The sequence below is a fragment of the Oryctolagus cuniculus genome, chromosome 2 (assembly GCF_964237555.1).
Source record: "Oryctolagus cuniculus chromosome 2, mOryCun1.1, whole genome shotgun sequence".
NCBI classification, from domain to species: domain Eukaryota; kingdom Metazoa; phylum Chordata; class Mammalia; order Lagomorpha; family Leporidae; genus Oryctolagus; species Oryctolagus cuniculus.
In genome coordinates, this window is record NC_091433.1 from 180906976 (window position 1) to 180924525 (window position 17550).

A 17550-nucleotide genomic window follows, 5' to 3' on the forward strand; every position below is an offset into this window, starting at 1 on the left:
TCCAGAAGGAAGGAACTACCTTGTTTGTATAATTCTGTTGTTTGGGATCAATATTGTGATAATTATGTCTCCCACAATTAAAAAAATTATAGAACCACAAGATTGAAACTAAACTAATAAAAACCTGAATTCAGACTTTTTCTAGTGCTCAATAATTGGTTTACTTAAATTTAGCAGTGTAAGAAATTTAGGAGAATAGTATAATACTTACCATTAACATATAGTATCAATTTTGCAAAATGTACTTATAATTTGACTTATATTAGCTAATTTAACCCTCAAACTAATATCAACAGTAAAATTATCCTCGTGTTATTTATGAAGGAAGTGAGCACAGAGATCTTCTGTGAACTTGCCCGTATTTCACATTTATTAAGTGACAGGATGGGCATTAAAACCCACATATCCTGACTCAATAGCCATTGCTGTTTTTCTCTCTACTATACGCTTTCTCAAGGATGTATGTTAGTTTTAATTTTTTAATATTTATTTACTTATTTTCATTTTATGACTGGCTGAGGGACAAAGAATGATCTTCCATTCAGTGGTTCAATCCCCACATGCCTGAAAAAGCAAGGGCTGGACCAAGCCAAAACCAGGAACATAGAACTTCATGTGGATCTCCCTTGTGGGAGGCAGTGACCAAAGTATTTTAGCCATCATTTGCTGCCCCCCAGGGTGCACGTTATCAGGAAGCTAGATGGAAAGTGTAGTAGCCAGGGTTCAAACCAAAACATCCTATGTAGGTGTTCCAAGTGTTGACTTAAATACCGGCAGTCTGAGACTTGCAATTTTTGGATTTCATTTTCTCAATAGGAAAACAAAAATGCAATTGTACTATTTAATTACTATTAACATTAAAATGTGTGGGGATTAATATCTGACATTTAACTTTTGCTCAGAATTTGATATTGAAAAAAAATGAAGTTTAAATATCTCTAAGCAGTCAGTCCTAATAAATAGGCTACCTTGAACAAACTAGTTATGTCTAATTTGAACAGATAAACTACCAACTTTCTCTGCTGGATAGGGTGGACATAGTTAATTAGTCTATTTTTGTGATGTATCTAAGTGACTTATTGGGGCATATTTTATATTTTCCAGTAGTAAACATAGAAGATATACACAGAAAAGTGTTTTATCAGATGAGTGGCCTCATGGAAGTATGTGTATGACTTTCTTAGCTGTGGACCTCCTAAAAAAGAGATGATTACATCTCTCATTAGCTATGGGCATTATGAGGTTAATAGGAAAATGCGTGTCACATGTTCTAAGGGACATTGTCTTCCAGGTGGAGTTCTACCAATGGTTCTACCACTGCCGGTTTCTTTCCAGTCCGTCACTCATTGCTGTCTTGTGGAGAAGAGAATAATTTACCTTACTTAAAAGGTAGGAAGAAATTTTGGATTGGCTGTCCTACTTCCTTCGTTTTGGAAGCCGCCTGGCTATAATGAGAATTTTCCCAATAGTTCTCTGTCATAAAATCTTGTCAGTGTTTACAGGTAGGCCTGGGCTCTGAATTATTGCCAGGAGAAGTGTGCATGATTCTGGGATTCAGTAAGAACATTTCTATATTCTTTCCTGTAAATGCATGCCATACTCGCATTCCCGTTTTATTTATAATTTGGGACATGCTCAAGCTGACTTGCCCCAAATGGTAGAGTTAAAAACATACCAGGGGATTCCAATTCAATCCCATCAGGGTGGCATGTACCAATACCATCTCACTATTCCAAGTGATCAATTTCAGTTCACAATTGATCATAATGAAAGGACTAAGAGTCAAAGGGAGCACATAAACAAGTCTAGTACCTGCTAACACTAACCGATGGAATAAATAAAGGGGAGAGTGATCCAACATGGGAAGTGAGATACTCAGCAGACTCATAGAATGACAGATGTCCTAAATAGCACTCTGGCCTCAGAATCAGCCCTAAAGGCATTCGGAGCTGGCTGAAAAGCCCATGAGAGTATTTCAGGCATGGAAAGCCAAGACACTCTGGCAAAAGATCTCTGCGAGTGAGATCCCAGTGGAAAGAACAGGTCTTCAAAGAAGGAGGTACCTTTCTCTGAAGGGAGGAGAGAACCTCCACTTTGACTATGACCTTGTCTAAACAAGATAAGAATCGGAGAACTCAGAGGGCTTCCATAGCCTTGGAAACTCATGACTGGAGCATAGGGAGACTACTGATGCCATAGACAGGAGTGTCAATTGGTAAAGTCAACAACAGGAGTCACTGTGCACTTACTCCTCATGTAGGATCTCTGTCCTTAATGTGCTGTGTATTGAGATTTAATGCTATAACGAGTACTCAAACAATATATTTCACTTTGTGTTTCTATGGGGGTGCAAACTGTTGAAATCTTTACTTAATGTATACTAAACTGATCCTCTGTAAAAAAAAAAAAAAAAAAAAAAAAGAAATTATCAACTCCCAACTTGACTCTCACTGGGATTAAACATGACAATAGGTCTGCTCTGATTTCATCATCATTTAAAAAAATCATCTATTATTTTTCACTTTATGTTTCTGTGTGGGAGCAAACTGTTGAAATCCTTACTTAATGTATACTAAGCTGATCTTCTGTATATTAAGATAATCGAAAATGAATCTTGATGTGAATGGAAGGGGAGAGGGAGTGGGAAAGGGGAGGGTTGTGGGTGGGAGGGACGGTATGCGGGGGAAGCCATTGTAATCCATAAATCGTACTTTTGAAATTTATATTCATTAAATAAAAGTTAAAAAAAAAAGAATTAACTAAAAAAAAAAAGAATGGTGATATTTGAGTTTCCTATCCATATTTATACATATGGCAGTATTCAAAATTTTTGGATAAATTGAATTAAAACATAAGTTTATTTTGGTATGAAAATTGAAATCTATGCATACTTTTGTTTATTTATTATTTGAAAGATAGAATGATGGGGTATCGGGGAGAGAGACATTTCACTACCCAAATGTCCACAATAGCCAGGACTGGGCTAGGCCAAAATCTGCAGCCAGGGATTTCCATTTGGGAATCCCACATTGGCAGCAGGAATCCATTGCTATCTCTCACAGGCGCATCAGGAAGCTAGGTTGAAGTGGGGATGGATTCAATTGCAGGCACTCTGATACGGGATGCTGGTGTCCCACGTGGTGGCTTAACCTGCTGGGACACCATGCCCACCTTTACAGTTTTGTATAATACATATTTTCCACACATTTTGAAGACTGCTCATATTTACATTTTTATTGGATCTTCCTGAAGTCATAAACAATCTAAGTAGTGAGCATTGTTCTTAGTCTCTGGCTTAGTCAGTTGAAACTGCTAAAACAAAATAGCAAAGACTGGATGGTTTATAGACAACAGAAATCTATCACAGATTTACAGGCTAGAAGGTCAAGCTACAGGTTCCAGCATGACCAGTTTTTGGTGAGGGTCCTATTCCAGGTTTCAGACTGCCATGCCTTGTTACATCACGACATGATGTAAAGGGCTAGAAAGCTCAGTGTGGTCATTTTTAGGAGGGCACTAACCCCATTAAAGAGGGCTTAGCCTTCAGATTTAATGACTCCAAACTGCCCTATATCCTAATACCATCACAGTGACCATTAGTTTCAACCTAAAAAACAAATATTCAGTCCATGGCAATATTACTTTTTCTATAACTATTATTGTCATAATTATATAATTACCATCATTTCAATAAGAGCCTTTAACCTCAATATGTTCATTTTTACTTCAGCCTATTTCATCATTACAAACCCAAGCTTTGGTTTCAGAAGGTTCTCCTTTATGGGAGATTTCCAACAGTTTAGAGGAAAACAGAATTAAAAGCCCAAATTTCCAGAAAATGTTTGAAGCCACCTCAAATTTCTCACATATTCCCACATAATCAGCTTCAAGAATATTGGCTTATGAAACGTTCTTATATTTATTTTACAATAATTTGTACCAAAGATATCCTTTTACTTCCAAATGTTAATGTTTTCCATTATACTTTACACTTTTACACAGCCTGGACCTTGTCTTTCTTGCTGATCTTTGAAAAGCAGGAAGTTCATTCATCACAAGCATTTGCCCTCAGGATATGCACACTGAAAGTAGCTCTAACCTAAAGGTGAATGATGAAGTTGCATGAAGAGTTCTAGTGTAATTTCTAGAGAAGTATTGGAGAGCAAAATTTAAGGTGGTTCCATTGGACCTGCATGGTGCTGTACCCACTCAAAAAAAAGAAGTGGATGGACTGTCCAAGTCCAGGTTCATAGTGCTAGAAAAGCAACAAGCAGGCATGGAGCTGTGTATTAATCACGTGAGACTTTTAGAGAAAGCAGACGGCTCCCAAGAAAATCTAAAAATTACCTGAGAGCCAAAAACACTCCCTACACTAGTCTCGTTTTTTTGATGTGTGTTTTAATTGTGGTGTAAGGCAGGGTGAGGGGAAGGTTTCTACACGAAGGAAAGGGTTCACCCGGTTTCATCCCCCTGCAGAAGTCAGAGGGAGCAGCAGGCTTTTTAAAAACTCTTTCTCAGTTGCAGGGCAGAAGGGGGATGGAAAGGGGAACACTTAGAAGCTTTCAGCACACTTCTAAATAATAATAATAATGCAGTCAGACTTCTGTTCCAAATGCGATTGTCCACTGTTTCCATTTTCTAACTTTTACATTATGAGGAAGAAATGTTCGTCTCGACTACTGTGAAACAGTTCTACTGCTTTACTTAAGTGTAATTCATACAAGGTTATATTGATGAAATTCAAAAGCGGTAATCAATGAAACAAGGGTAGAAAAAACGGAATGGGTAAGATGGAATTTTTGAACCAAAGTTGAAATATGCTTAGGTATTTTTTCCTTATTTGGAGGGGGAATGATTTTGAATAATCACGAACTCATTTTTAGATAAGACACAAATTAAATGAGTTTGTTAAAATGCAAGGGTAGTCATTAAAGAACAGAAATAGCATGCATAACTTGAATCTGCCCAGAGAAGGAAAAGGAAGAAAGTCTATCCAGACAAATGGAAATAAAGGAAGAGAAAAAAAATTACTAGAAAAATGCCAGATGCATGTAAAAAAAAATCCCTAATACATGTAAATAAACAGAATGCAATCCTTAAGGGAGAAATCCGTTCTCCTGCCAACAACAAGACACGTCCGGACTGTACCGCGGCTCGTAATTTGTAAACATTAGGACAAACTTAAACGACCACGTATGGAAATGGATGAGTAAGTTGAGTCCATGCATACCATGGGACACTGCGTGCTATGGCTTGGGTTTGATTCAAGTCTGTCCTCTATGGTTTCATGTGGCAGAAGCTTGGTACCACAGTGCTGGTGGTGTTGAGGTGGTGGAAGCTTTAAAAAGTGGGGCCCAGGAAGAGGTGATCAGGTCAAGAGAGCATTGCCTTCAGAGAGGATTAATGCTGGTCTCCCGGGGTGAGTTGGTTCTCAGGAGTACCAGTTACCATGAAGCAGTCACCTTGGGCCTCGGCCCCTTCTGCATGTGGCCATTTCCCTTCCTGGTTCTCTGGTGCAGCCAGTGGCATCCTCACCAGATGCCAAGCCAATGAGGCCACCTGATCTTGGACTTCCATTTTCCAAACTGTGAGCCAAATAAACCTCTCCCTTTCCCACTCTCTCATGAAGTACCCAGCATTAGGTACTCTGTTTGCAGAAACAAACAAAAAAGTATATCAAAAAAGTGGCTAATACACTGTGCAACAATTAAGATTCATAAACAAGAACCACACACGTAAATTATATCATCCCCCAAAATCCTGGGTAAAAACTGCACCCCCAATGTGGGTGTTTGGCCTAGTGTTTGGGATGTCTGCGTCCACATCAGAGTGCTGGGGGTCCAGTCCTGGCCCCACCTCCTGACCTCCCTTCCCTCCCATCTCAGATCCTGACAGCAGCCATGCTAGCTCAAGTGATGGAATTCCTGCCACTCATGTGAGAGACCTGCATTGAGTTTCCAGCTCCAGGCTTTGGTCTCTGGCCTGCTCCAGGACCACTGTGGACCCACCTGGGGCATGAACCAGTATGTAGAAGTGCTCTCTCTCTTTCTACCTACCCCATCCCTCTGCCTCTTCCATTCCCTCTCCCTCTCAAATAAACATCTGCCAGAATGATGCACACAGAACCACCCTTAATTTTAATTGTTAAGTTTAAAACCATAAAACACTGTATATACTTTTAATGGATAGAGTATGTGTCCTAGAAGTATAAAAATGTAATAAAAAATAATACACTTCAGGAAAATAGTTGCATCCTGAGGAGGCAGAGAGAAAATAAAGCGATTAGGAAAAAACCTATTTAACTGGTTTCCCAATATTTTGTTTTCACACTTAGTAATCTGAAGCAAATCTGACAACATGTTAAAATAATTTTCACATGGATATGATTCTTTTTTAGTCACAGAAACCAGTGCGTTCTTGACCTTGTATAAATCTAAGACATTTCCTCTAGCATAAACACCTCTTTATAGAATGTGCACAAGATGAACGGGGATGGCAAAGACCCACTGGGGAAGCGTCTCCAGCAAACGCAGGCAGAGGGCTCAGCATGTTAGGCAGCTTCCTTCATCAATTGTGAAGGGATGGAGCCCAGGAATCAGGAGAAGTGGACCTTCATTACCGTGAGCGGAACTGAAGTGAAATGGGGATGAGAGGCAGGCATAGAGACCAGGCTCATTTAGAATAAGAGGTTTCCCACCCGGTGCTTTCTATTTGTTCTGTAAATCCGAGCACAAGTTGACTACCGAGATTGGTAAGGGTCACAGAATGCGGAGGTCTAGGGGGTTAGCAAGGGGAAGACGCGGGCAGCGTGGGAAATGGGAGCGGAGCTGAATGGGTAAACAGCGAGCGGGCCGGGCGGTGCTTACAACAAGGACCCTCCGCTGCTCATTGTGCTGCCGACTGACTGACTGTAAACTACCTTGCGTTCTTATCAGCCACCCAAGGGCAGCCGTGGTTTCATGCAGTTCTATAATTAATTAGCTCCAACTCCAGTTTAGATTTTGCCAAGAATATATGACAACCGTAAGTTAGTTTAAGAAGCTGACAAGAAAGTGGCTAAGAGAAAAGGGACTGTAATCCTGAGAGAGAGGACACTAAGGAGACGAGGAGGAGACAGGGAGACAAGAGGAAAGCCAGAAAATGTTAATACAAACAGTGTTCTCGCAAGCCTTCTACCCAACAATGCTGTGATTACACTTTGGTTTATTGCCTCTAGACATTAGAGAGATGGGGTGGGCACTGCAGTACCGCGGACCAAGCCACTGCTTGGGATGCTTACGTCCCCTACTGGAGTACTGGGATCAAGTCCTGTTCCTACTTCCGACTAATGCACGCCCTGGGAGGTGATGGTGATGGCTACTTGGTTCCCTGCCACCTATGTGAGTGCTCCTCGCTCCTGGCTTCAGCCTGACCCAGCCCCAGCTGTTGTAGGTTTTGAGATAATGAACTGGTAGACAGTCTGCCTCTCTCTCCACCCCCATCTCTCATTGCAGCTCTCCCTAATAAAAATAATATTTAAAAATTATATAAACATATATACAAATGCATATATATGCAGACACATCATAAGTATGTTCATTTTATAAGCAAAATAATATTACTATATGGTTAACAGTTTGTGTCTGTTAAAATTGTATATGATTGTTTTACAAGTCAATAAATATCCATCTAATAATTGATCAATGAATACGTAATATATTTTTGGGAAGTGACATATTGGCAATATATTTCTTTTATTCTTTATCAAGTGGCACTGATATTGTTAGCAAATATTTGCTATCCTTATATACTATTTTAATATTTAATTTGAGGTTCAGTTTTTTATATATGTATACATTATATATATATACAAATTACTTTTTTTAAAAAGATTTATTTATTTATTTGACAGAGTTACAGAGAGAGAGGCAGTTCACTCCCAAGTAGTTGCAATGGTCAGGGATGACCCAGGCCGAGGCTAGGAGCCAGGAGTTTCATCCAGCTCTCCTACATGGGTAGCAATGGCCCAAGAACTTAGAACATCTGCTGATGCCTTTCCCAGGTCAATGTCGGGGAGTTGGGTCAGAAGTAGAGTAGCCGGGACACAGATGGGTGCCCATATGGGAAGCCAGCATTGCAGCATTACACACTATGCCACAACAGCAGCCCCACTAATTACTTTTTTCAAACAAACTCCTGGATATAGAATTGTACCAAAGAGTTAGTACATTTTATCTACAAATTCTACTCTGGGAAATTTTGTGTGTGTGTGTGTGTGTGTGTGTATGAGGATATATCAAAAAAGTTCTCAAAGAAGTAGAATTAAAATAAGTTTATTTTGGTGCAAAAAATGAAATCCATGCATATCATGGGTTTTCAAAAAGTTCATAGAAAGTGCATATTATTCAAAAACTATGTAAGGATTTCCATTTTTCTGCAATGAAATACACATTTTTTAAATTCCATTTTCCATGAATGTTTTGAATTACCCTCATGTGAGTGCCATCTGTGAAACTTACTCCCTAGTCTTTCTGGGAGAGAAGGATTTACAGCACCGCAGAATCTAAGTGCTGAGACCCGTAAGTGACTTTTTCCACAATTCTTCAGACTAAGAAACAGGCATCACACAGGTGCAGTGAGCCCTAAACATATACTTAATTCAGTTCCATATATTCAGTCCATAAAACACCCTGATTCAATCTTTATTTTTAGCAATGACACAATATTATTTCTACTACCCAAGTCGATCACTGTACAGTTATTTTCCTTTCTGCCTGTCAATATCCAGTTGTTTTCCTGAGCACACAAGCCATTCATCCTGCAAAAATCTATTGGGCTGACCATGCAACAAGCACTTGGCAAGCGTTGGGTAATAAAGAGATACTCAATTACACAACATGTAGAGATTCCCCCTTCTTCAATATTCCCGTAACATTTGGTTATGTATACCACTCTTTGAACCTTAAAACACACAAGCTGTGGTAGGGAGATTAGGTTTCCCAGGAAACAGACTCCAAGATAGGGGTTTCTGTGCAACTGACTTATTGAGGAGTGCTGTCAGGAACAACTAATGTAACCAAATTGGAAAAGTACCATTTGGAGCAGGAAGATATCGACTGGCGATGCAATGTAGCAGAGGACCTAGCCAGACCATGGGAGCTCTGCAACTATATTGGACATTTGGGGACACGCAATTACAGGAAGGAGGCCAGGACTTTGCCCCTCCTGATGAACCTCGCATTTCATGTGTGCTGCCCTGGGAAGAGAGATTCACCTTGGTAAGGCAACTGCCTTAGGCCAAGGGCTACTTAAATAAGCAGCACCTAGGCTCTTAGCAGGCGTAGCCTGTGATGTCAAACCAGGACATCCACTGCATCACACACACTACTTTGTGTTGCAGAACTGGCATTCCTGTCAAGAGTGCACGAGCTTCCTATCTCCAACCGGATTATAAAGCCCTGTGGATCAGAGAGAGTGTGTGAAAATTCCGTGTACTCGCAGCTCTGGCCTTACTTCATGAGTAGCAGGTGCCCAGCTGTCTCATTTTACAATGACCTCCCTCTCAATTTTACAAAGCACTTGCATTTACCTTCTCATTTATAGCTGTCAACTTACTGTAGCATTTGTAATTTGTTGCCTGAACTGTTGCTTAAATTTTATAAGCATTTTACCTCCTTGTTAAAATCTCTCAGGTTTAGCTGGCTGTACTTCCTGACCAGACATAGGCCAGAATACTTGTACGGATGTTGCCTCTTCTGTCGGTTGGCAGCAGCCTCACCTAGTCTCTCTCAGATTTTTTCCTGAGACTCACATGAAGCACATTGTAATCCGCTAATCTGGAAAACCACATGCTTGGACATCAGTGACAAACAGGGAGAGGTAGGCAGACACAGCTCTTGCCATTAAATGCATAATTCCAAGCCATGTGAAACTGCAGATCATACAAAAGAAAAAAAAAACACAAATCTTATCCCTATTGTACAGTAATTGAGACTCGGATTTTATTTCTTGTCAAATGCCACATTTCTAGTAAATGAAAAATCTAAAGCTATGTACTCTATATTTTTCCAATGTTCCTTAGAGTTTGTCCAAAGATACCTAAAAGGAAAGTTTCTCATCTTTGGGATCCAAAGATAAATCAGTAAAGCCTATGTTCAGGCTTCCTGTTGTTCTACAAGCCCACTTTACTTCTGCCTACTCCAGGATCTGCTTGGTCTACAGGGCCACAAGCCAGGTAAGCTACCTTCTCCTTAGGTTGGCAGATGAGGAAGGGGGAGCCCATTCTAAAACAAAACAATGATTGGACTAGGGTTGCACCTTACAGGTGTTCCATTGTAAGTGTCTGTTGCAGACAATGCCAGCCTCTCAGAAGTTATCACAAATGTGTGACTGCTTGTATATAAAGCTCTGTGAAATGGAATGACTAATCGATAAATGTAAGCATGGGATTTTGTGAAATATATATTAAGAAATATACACTATATTAATTTAGCATAGACAGTAACATATTCCACAGACCTGCTTGCACAATATAGCGACAGACCACTGCATTATTAATGCTTTGGAAAAATTTATTTATTCTATTCCATTAGTGTATTTTAACAAACATTGCTTTGGGATAGTATGCCTGCCAATTTATGTTTATGAGACTGTCAACATAATTTACATGCAGACAAAAATATGATACAATATTGCCAATGCAGAATCGCCTTGTCAAATGACATTGTCACGAAAATATGAAACAGTACCCCAGCTGAGGAATCAAGCATATTCATCACTGCTGGCTGCACAGAATTTGAGGTGACATGCTGAAATACATTTAATGCCTTTTTTTCATGCATCAAATGAATAAAAAGTGAATGAATGAGGTACTTCTGACTGCCATACACTGTGCAAAAGCAAATAGATTTCTTATTTTCCTGGAAAAAAGAATAAATATAATACATGGGTTCCAGAAATACTTGACAGAATTATATTTATTATTCATTTGGAAAACTGAGTATGCTACAAAAATCACAAATGGTTCTAAGTGTTCCGCTGCAATGAAGGAGACAGTCATGGACAGAGATGACGGCAAACTTAGAGCTCCTAATTTGCCCAGGAATAAGAACGGTGGCAGAGTGGAAAACAGCTGTTATGTGACCTAGGGCACTGTGTTAAATAATATAGGAAACTTTTCAAAATTGTATTTATTTGAGAAGCAAAGAGAAAAGAGCCCTTGTCAACTGGTTCCCTCCTAAAATTTCTGTAATGGTTGGGGTTGGGCCAATGCTGAAACACAGAGGTAGGAACTCAGTCCATTATTTCCCGTGTGGGTATCAGGAACCCAAGTACTTAAGTCAACACCATTGCCTCCCAGAGTCTGCCTTGATTGGAAGCTACAGTTAGAAGCCAGAGCTGATAACGGAACACAGGTACTCTGATATGGAATATGGGATTTTAACTGCTATACTTAACACTTGTCCCAATACAGAAGCATTTAATGACAGTTCATCCTTTAGAAGGTGAATAACTACAAATGGGGGTGTTTTTTTTTTTTTTCTGCACTTTAAAACTTCTAATCCCACCAGCATGACTTCTGGGCACTGACACGTTCAAGTCCGGGTTCAATCTGTGCATATCTGAGCTTCAGTAGTATGCAAGAACTTTAGTCATGAATTTCTAACTCTTCCTGTGCTGGTGATTTGTGAGTCCAACGAATTTGACTAACCAGAGAATACTCAACTTGCTCCCAGGGAGGGCAACAGGGCTGAACACACAGCTCTGTCAGTCCTGAAAGCATCCTGACCAGGGACTGCCTTCATCTCCTGATGAAAGGTCCTCTCTGCTGGAGGCTTCTCCCTTGTTCTGGGCCACATCATCAAAGGTGGTGCAAGCAAGCCTGTAGCATGTTCGGTGTAAGGAGCCTGAGTAGCCTTGTTCTCATAATAGTTCCACTAGCTCTTACGAGCACCTAAGGAAAGAGGAACAGCGCTCTTACTCTATGTCCCTGTTTGAACCTGCATTCTTAGAACTCATGTTTTCAAGGGAATTGGGGCAAAAAATTACGTCTGGAAACCAAGAACGAACTCATGTTTCCAATTTGAAGGCTGCTGCCTCAGCAGCCGATTGAGGATTCTGGATTCTCTTCTGGAACTTCCAGTTTACCAGATTCAAACATGTGAAGAGCAAAGTGAAGTTATAGAGGACTTCACGTAGCAGTTGCAAAAATGCACTCCTTTTGTTTCTGCAGCTCTGGCTCTGACACACATTGAAGTCTCTCTGAACCTCAGTTTCTTACCAAATAGACTGGAAATGATATTGATCTCACGACATTATTGTGACAATGAAATGAGGAATTGTTGAATCACATGAAATGCCTGGTACTCAACCCCTTTGACACTCAGAATGGGCAGTGTCAGAGGGTTCACCCACCACAGTGTAATATATGCTCACTGTTGGAACTAAATAGGGCATCTTGAAAGTTGAAGAAACTATGTAAAATAACTACATTTCTGTTATACTCTTACTAATATTGCTACTACTTATACAATTCTACCCCAGGCGTTACTCTCCATCAGTGACATTTGAAATGGAATCTATGAACCATAACATCCCAAATTCAGGTTGGGCAGTTGGCATAGAGTTTAGGAGTCTGCCTGGCATGCTCACACGCTGTATCATAGGGTCTGGGTTCAAGTCTCAGTCCACTCCAGATTTATTTTCCTACTAATGTACACCCTGGCAAGAAGCAGGTGATGGATCTAGTAGTTGAGTCCCTGTCATCTACTTGGTGAGAACCCCTGAATACTATTGAGTTCCCAGGACCTGGCATCAGCCTGGCCCAGTCCCTGCTACTGTGGGCATTTGGGTAGTGAATCAGCAGGTGCAAGATCTCTCTCACTCTCTTCCTTCCCCACTCTCTCCAACCCCCTCTCAAATAAATTAAATATATTTTTAAAAATTAATAACATTCCAAATCCTTAAGTAATATGTAACACATGTGATAAAACACAAGACAGTCTATCTTACATAGGATTTATATTTCTGTAGCATGTATACAGAACACTGGATATTTTTATGGTTCATGAGTATAAATTTCTATAAGAAAATATTTTTGCTGATATAGTCCTCTAAATTCAAGACTGAAGATTCTGTTTAAGTTAACACCTCCTATCAGGGAGCATGGAACTTCCTGTTCTCCATATCACACCCTCTTTGCAGCATTGTCAAAAAAGCAACTGATTCTACAATTCACACAATGTTATGAATGTTCTAATTAATAGCTGGACAGAAAAATGATGGAAGATGGCATGGGAGTCCAACATACCTAGATGAGTGAAAGAACAGGCATAGTTTCCAAGAGCTGCAGAGCCCAGATACATATACAGTTCATTAGGGAAGGGGGTGGGGTGGGGTGGGGGGAGTAGAAGGGTATGACATGAGAAATAAAAGCTACGAAAAAATGAGATATTGAGATAGGGAATAGATGGAAAAAGGAGCAAAAATGTAATGGAGAAAAATTGCTGAAGGAAAACTGTATGATGCATCATCAAGGGTAGTCCACATCTGCTTGTCGGAGAGATGGAAGTGTTTGCATTAAGCACCAATTGGAGTGAATTAAACAACACTTTTTCTTGGCCTGAAAATTTTCTTCCTGACCCAAGCTGGTGATCAAATGGTACCTCAGAGAATGAAGATGAATAACTCTTGTCATTTTGATCTTTGCATTAGAAATTACCATTGCTATCTTTCTCAGAGTTAAATCCATTTTAAAGAAATTGCCTCAATATGAACTTGTAGCTGGATGTAGATGGGATAGTTTGGGGTAAAAGAGGCCAAATTTAAAGCCCCACATTCCTCCCTACCCCTCACCCAAAAAATCCTTTTCTTTCTGTGCCCCTGCAGGTATGAAAGACGAAAACTCTGTCTAATTGCAGAGAGTGATACACATATTGGTCAAAACCACTAGTGAATCTGACAAATTATTGAATCTAGGATTTTTAGCTGAACATACAGATTCTCAAAGTGTCCTCCAACCACATTTGCACCTAAATCAGAAAATGTCTAGGCTCTGCAAATACCTTGAAATGTAGAGTTTTATATGAGTTGCATTCAGATAATTTTAGCATCAGATATCAGCCAAAGAACCAATAGCTATCTAAAACTATATGAACTTTTTTTAAAGTCAATGCAAATATGTCAGGACTGTAAAATATCTCTTTGCTAAAGAAACTGCAAACAACCTTGGCTGTATCAACAAATATATACAAGTTATGGTTTCACACATCAGGCAAGGCCTTAGTCCTAGGTTCTAGCACAGAAGTGATGCCTTAGAGAAGGCAATATTTGGTCATGGTCTCACCCACCATGTTTCAAAGGCAGGAGTGACTGTGTTTCTGATGGCTGCTATCCTACTACTGGTGGGTGGCTCAATGATAGTTTTATTGACACACAGATCAATGTTGGTTTACTTGTAGATATCTGGTACTTCAAATTCATACTATAAAATTCATTTTAAAAATAAATGTAGGGGCCGGTGTTGTGGCACAGCGGGTAAAGCCAATGCCTGTGATGCTGGCACCCCCTATGGGTGCCAGTTTGAGACCTGGTTGCTCCATTTCTGATCCAACTCCCTGATACTGAGCCAGAGAAATCAGCAGAGGATTGTTCAAGTATTTGGAACCCTCCATCCACGTGGGAGACCCGGAATAAATCAGGCTCCTGATTTGGGGCTGGCCCAGCCCTGGCCACTGCAGCCATTTGGGAAGTGAACCAGCGGATGGAAGGTCTCTCTCTCTCCCTCTTCCTCTCCCTCTCTCCCTCTGTAACTCTGACTTCCAAATAAATACTTCTTTAAAAAATAAAAAATAAATGTATATGAGTAAAAATGAATTGATTTACAGAAACATATTAAATGTATATCATGCATATGAAAATGTCAAAAGTTGTGTCAAAATTATGACTTTGGCCCACGAATGAATAAAGTTTGCAAAAATGAGAGTTTATAAGAAGACGTAAATGGCTGTTGGCCAGATCTCCAGATGGTATAAAGCTAAGAAGGATGGAGCCAATGTCTGACGAGAGAGCCTTGATGGAAGGGGAAATGCTGGGCTGAAACTAACGAGAATAAATTAAAATAGCAAAAATGCAAATTTTTATATTTTAGGTGCAAAACAACATCAGAGCAAGTATAGAGGGTAGTGGGACTTCACAGCAACTTATGTGAAAATACCTTTTTAATTAATAACATGAAAGTCTTACTGGTATTATTGGTCTTCGAGATGCACAAATTGTATTCCCCTAACTTTTCCCCTCCACCTTTGATGAGTCCAGCTCAATACACTGAAGTTAGGATGAAAATGGGAGACAGTAATTGAAAAGAAGGGCAGTGTTATTCAGGCCCTAAAAGTGGATGGGGAGAAAAGAAAACCAAGCCCTATTATTTCAACCATGATTTCAATATGAGAGTTAGGAAGAAATGCAGCACATAGCTGGTGGGTAGCAGAGGTGGGATTTGAACCCAGGCAGTTGGGTCCCGAAATGCTCTCAAGCATTGCAGCATCTCCTCCATCCTTGACCTATGGTAACCAATAAAGTATAAAAAAAAAAATGTAATGTTTATGAGAGAAATTGACATTTTGAGATTTAATTACTGTTTATATTCCTTGTCTCTACTGTCAAGGAACAATGTTTTCTTCTTCTCTCCTTCTTCTTCTGCTTCTTCTTCCTATTTGTTGAATTTTTTACTTAGTGGAGGGTTAAGCTTATGATTATAAAATAAACTGAAAGCATGTCATTGTAAAAATTAAAAGAAAGAATGAGAAAGGAAGAAGGCGGGAAGGTGGGAGTTTGGGCAGAAGGGAAGGTGAGGTGGGAAGTATCACTATGCTCCTAAAACTGTAATATGAAATGCAGGATTTTTTTTTCCACTTTATTTAAATAAATTATAAAATAGGCTGGCGCCACAGCTCACTAGGCTAATCCTCCACCTGCGGCGCCAGCACCCCGGGTTCTAGTCCTGGTCCAGATTCTGTCCCAGTTGCCCCTCTTCCAGTCCAGCTCTCTGCTGTGGCCCGGGAATGCAGTGGAGGAAGGCCCAAGTATTTGGGCCCTGCACCCCATGGGAGACCAGGAGAAGCACCTGGCTCCTGGCTAAGGATCAGCACGATGCGCCGGCCACAGCGTGGCGGCCATTGGAGGGTGAACCAACGGCAAAGGAAGACCTTTCTCTCTCTCTCTCTCTCTCTCTCTCTCTCTCTCACTGTCCACTCTGCCTGTCAAAAATAAATAAATAAATAAATAATAAAATAAATAAATAAAGGGAGAAGTGTAAAAAGAGGAAATGGAATGTTTTAATCCCCCCATCCTTTTGCATCATACTGTGTTCTTCTCACTTATGTCCCTATCTCTCTGTGTCAGTATGATCTGGGAATCCATAAACACTTTATTCTTAATAAATAATTTGACATTTAAAAATTATATTCAGCTTTACAACTGGAGTTAGTAATGTATTTTATTTTGAATGAACTCTTTCACCTCTGTGTATTATCTGTATTCTTGAGTTTTTGCTTCTTTTAATTCCTTCTTCCTTTTCTGCCCATCAGAAGATGATATTGTCAGAGTGCACATGTGTACGTATGGATACTTGCAGATGTCAGCTGAGGGTGCACAGCTGGCTGAAGATCTGAGCCTTTGGAGATCTGAAAATGTTCTCCTATTACCTTTCCAGATAATAAAAAAAAAAAAAAAACACAAGGAAGCTGAGAGTAAAATCATCTCAAATCACGTCATTTCCTTCAAAATGTTGTAGTTTTCATCCATTACCTTTCTGACAGTTTTTGATGTTACAGGGCAGAAAACAGAGGCTAGCTTGTTTCACTTTAAGATGCCACATTTTTAGACTTTTTTTTTTTTCCCTACTGAAAACTTATGGGATACAAAAATTACATTTACTATCATTCAAGTTTTTATTATGCAGCAACCAGGTATTTTCTTCCACTGATCATGTAAGCTGTGCTGTGAGATGCTCCAGTCCAGGTGTAGGTCATTCTTCAGATGGGAAAAGCATGTTTGTCTGATTCCTTCCCCAGACATATATCTGATGACTGTTATCCTGTCCTGTGTAGAATCTGTCCACCATCTTTAGCATGTTTTTTATTTTGATAATTACTTCTTCATCCTAAGCTGTGAATTTCAAGACATTTTCTTAAATTTGTTCTCCAAGGCACAAATTAAATTATTGCATCATTAGAGGGGTTGTTTAGTTAGAGGTTAAACACAAAAACGACATGGGAGTGCCTGCCTTTGATTTCCTGTCCTGGCTCCTGTCATTTCCTGTCTAGCTTCCTGTCATTGCAGACCCTAGAAAACAGTAGAGGTGGCTCGCTGTGGCAAGCCTGGATTGCCCTGGCTCCTGTCCAGCCCAGTTGTAGGTACATGGGAACTGAGTCAGTGAATAGAAGATTCCTCTCACTAAGGAGCTCGTGCGCACTCTCTCTCTCTCTCACTTACTCTTGATCTCCTTTTTTCTATCTTTCTTCATCTTTCTCCATTTGTTTCTCTGCCTCTTAAACTAAAAAATAAAAATTA

The 17550-nt window shown here is 39.9% G+C and overlaps 1 long non-coding RNA gene across 3 annotated transcripts; it reads left to right on the forward strand.

Moving 5' to 3' along the window:
- Positions 1-1285: 1285 nt before the first annotated feature.
- LOC103347826 (uncharacterized) lies at positions 1286-16836 on the forward strand. 3 transcript variants are annotated; one of them, XR_011386945.1, is made up of 4 exons: positions 1286-1389; positions 5886-6023; positions 10061-10213; positions 16566-16836. It is a non-coding gene; the product is annotated as an uncharacterized lncRNA (long non-coding RNA). The 3 variants fall into 3 exon arrangements; XR_011386944.1 differs by lacking the exon at positions 16566-16836 and adding an exon at positions 10683-12365; XR_007917328.2 differs by lacking the exon at positions 16566-16836 and having other exon boundaries at positions 10061-12365.
- The last annotated feature ends 714 nt before the right edge of the window (positions 16837-17550 follow it).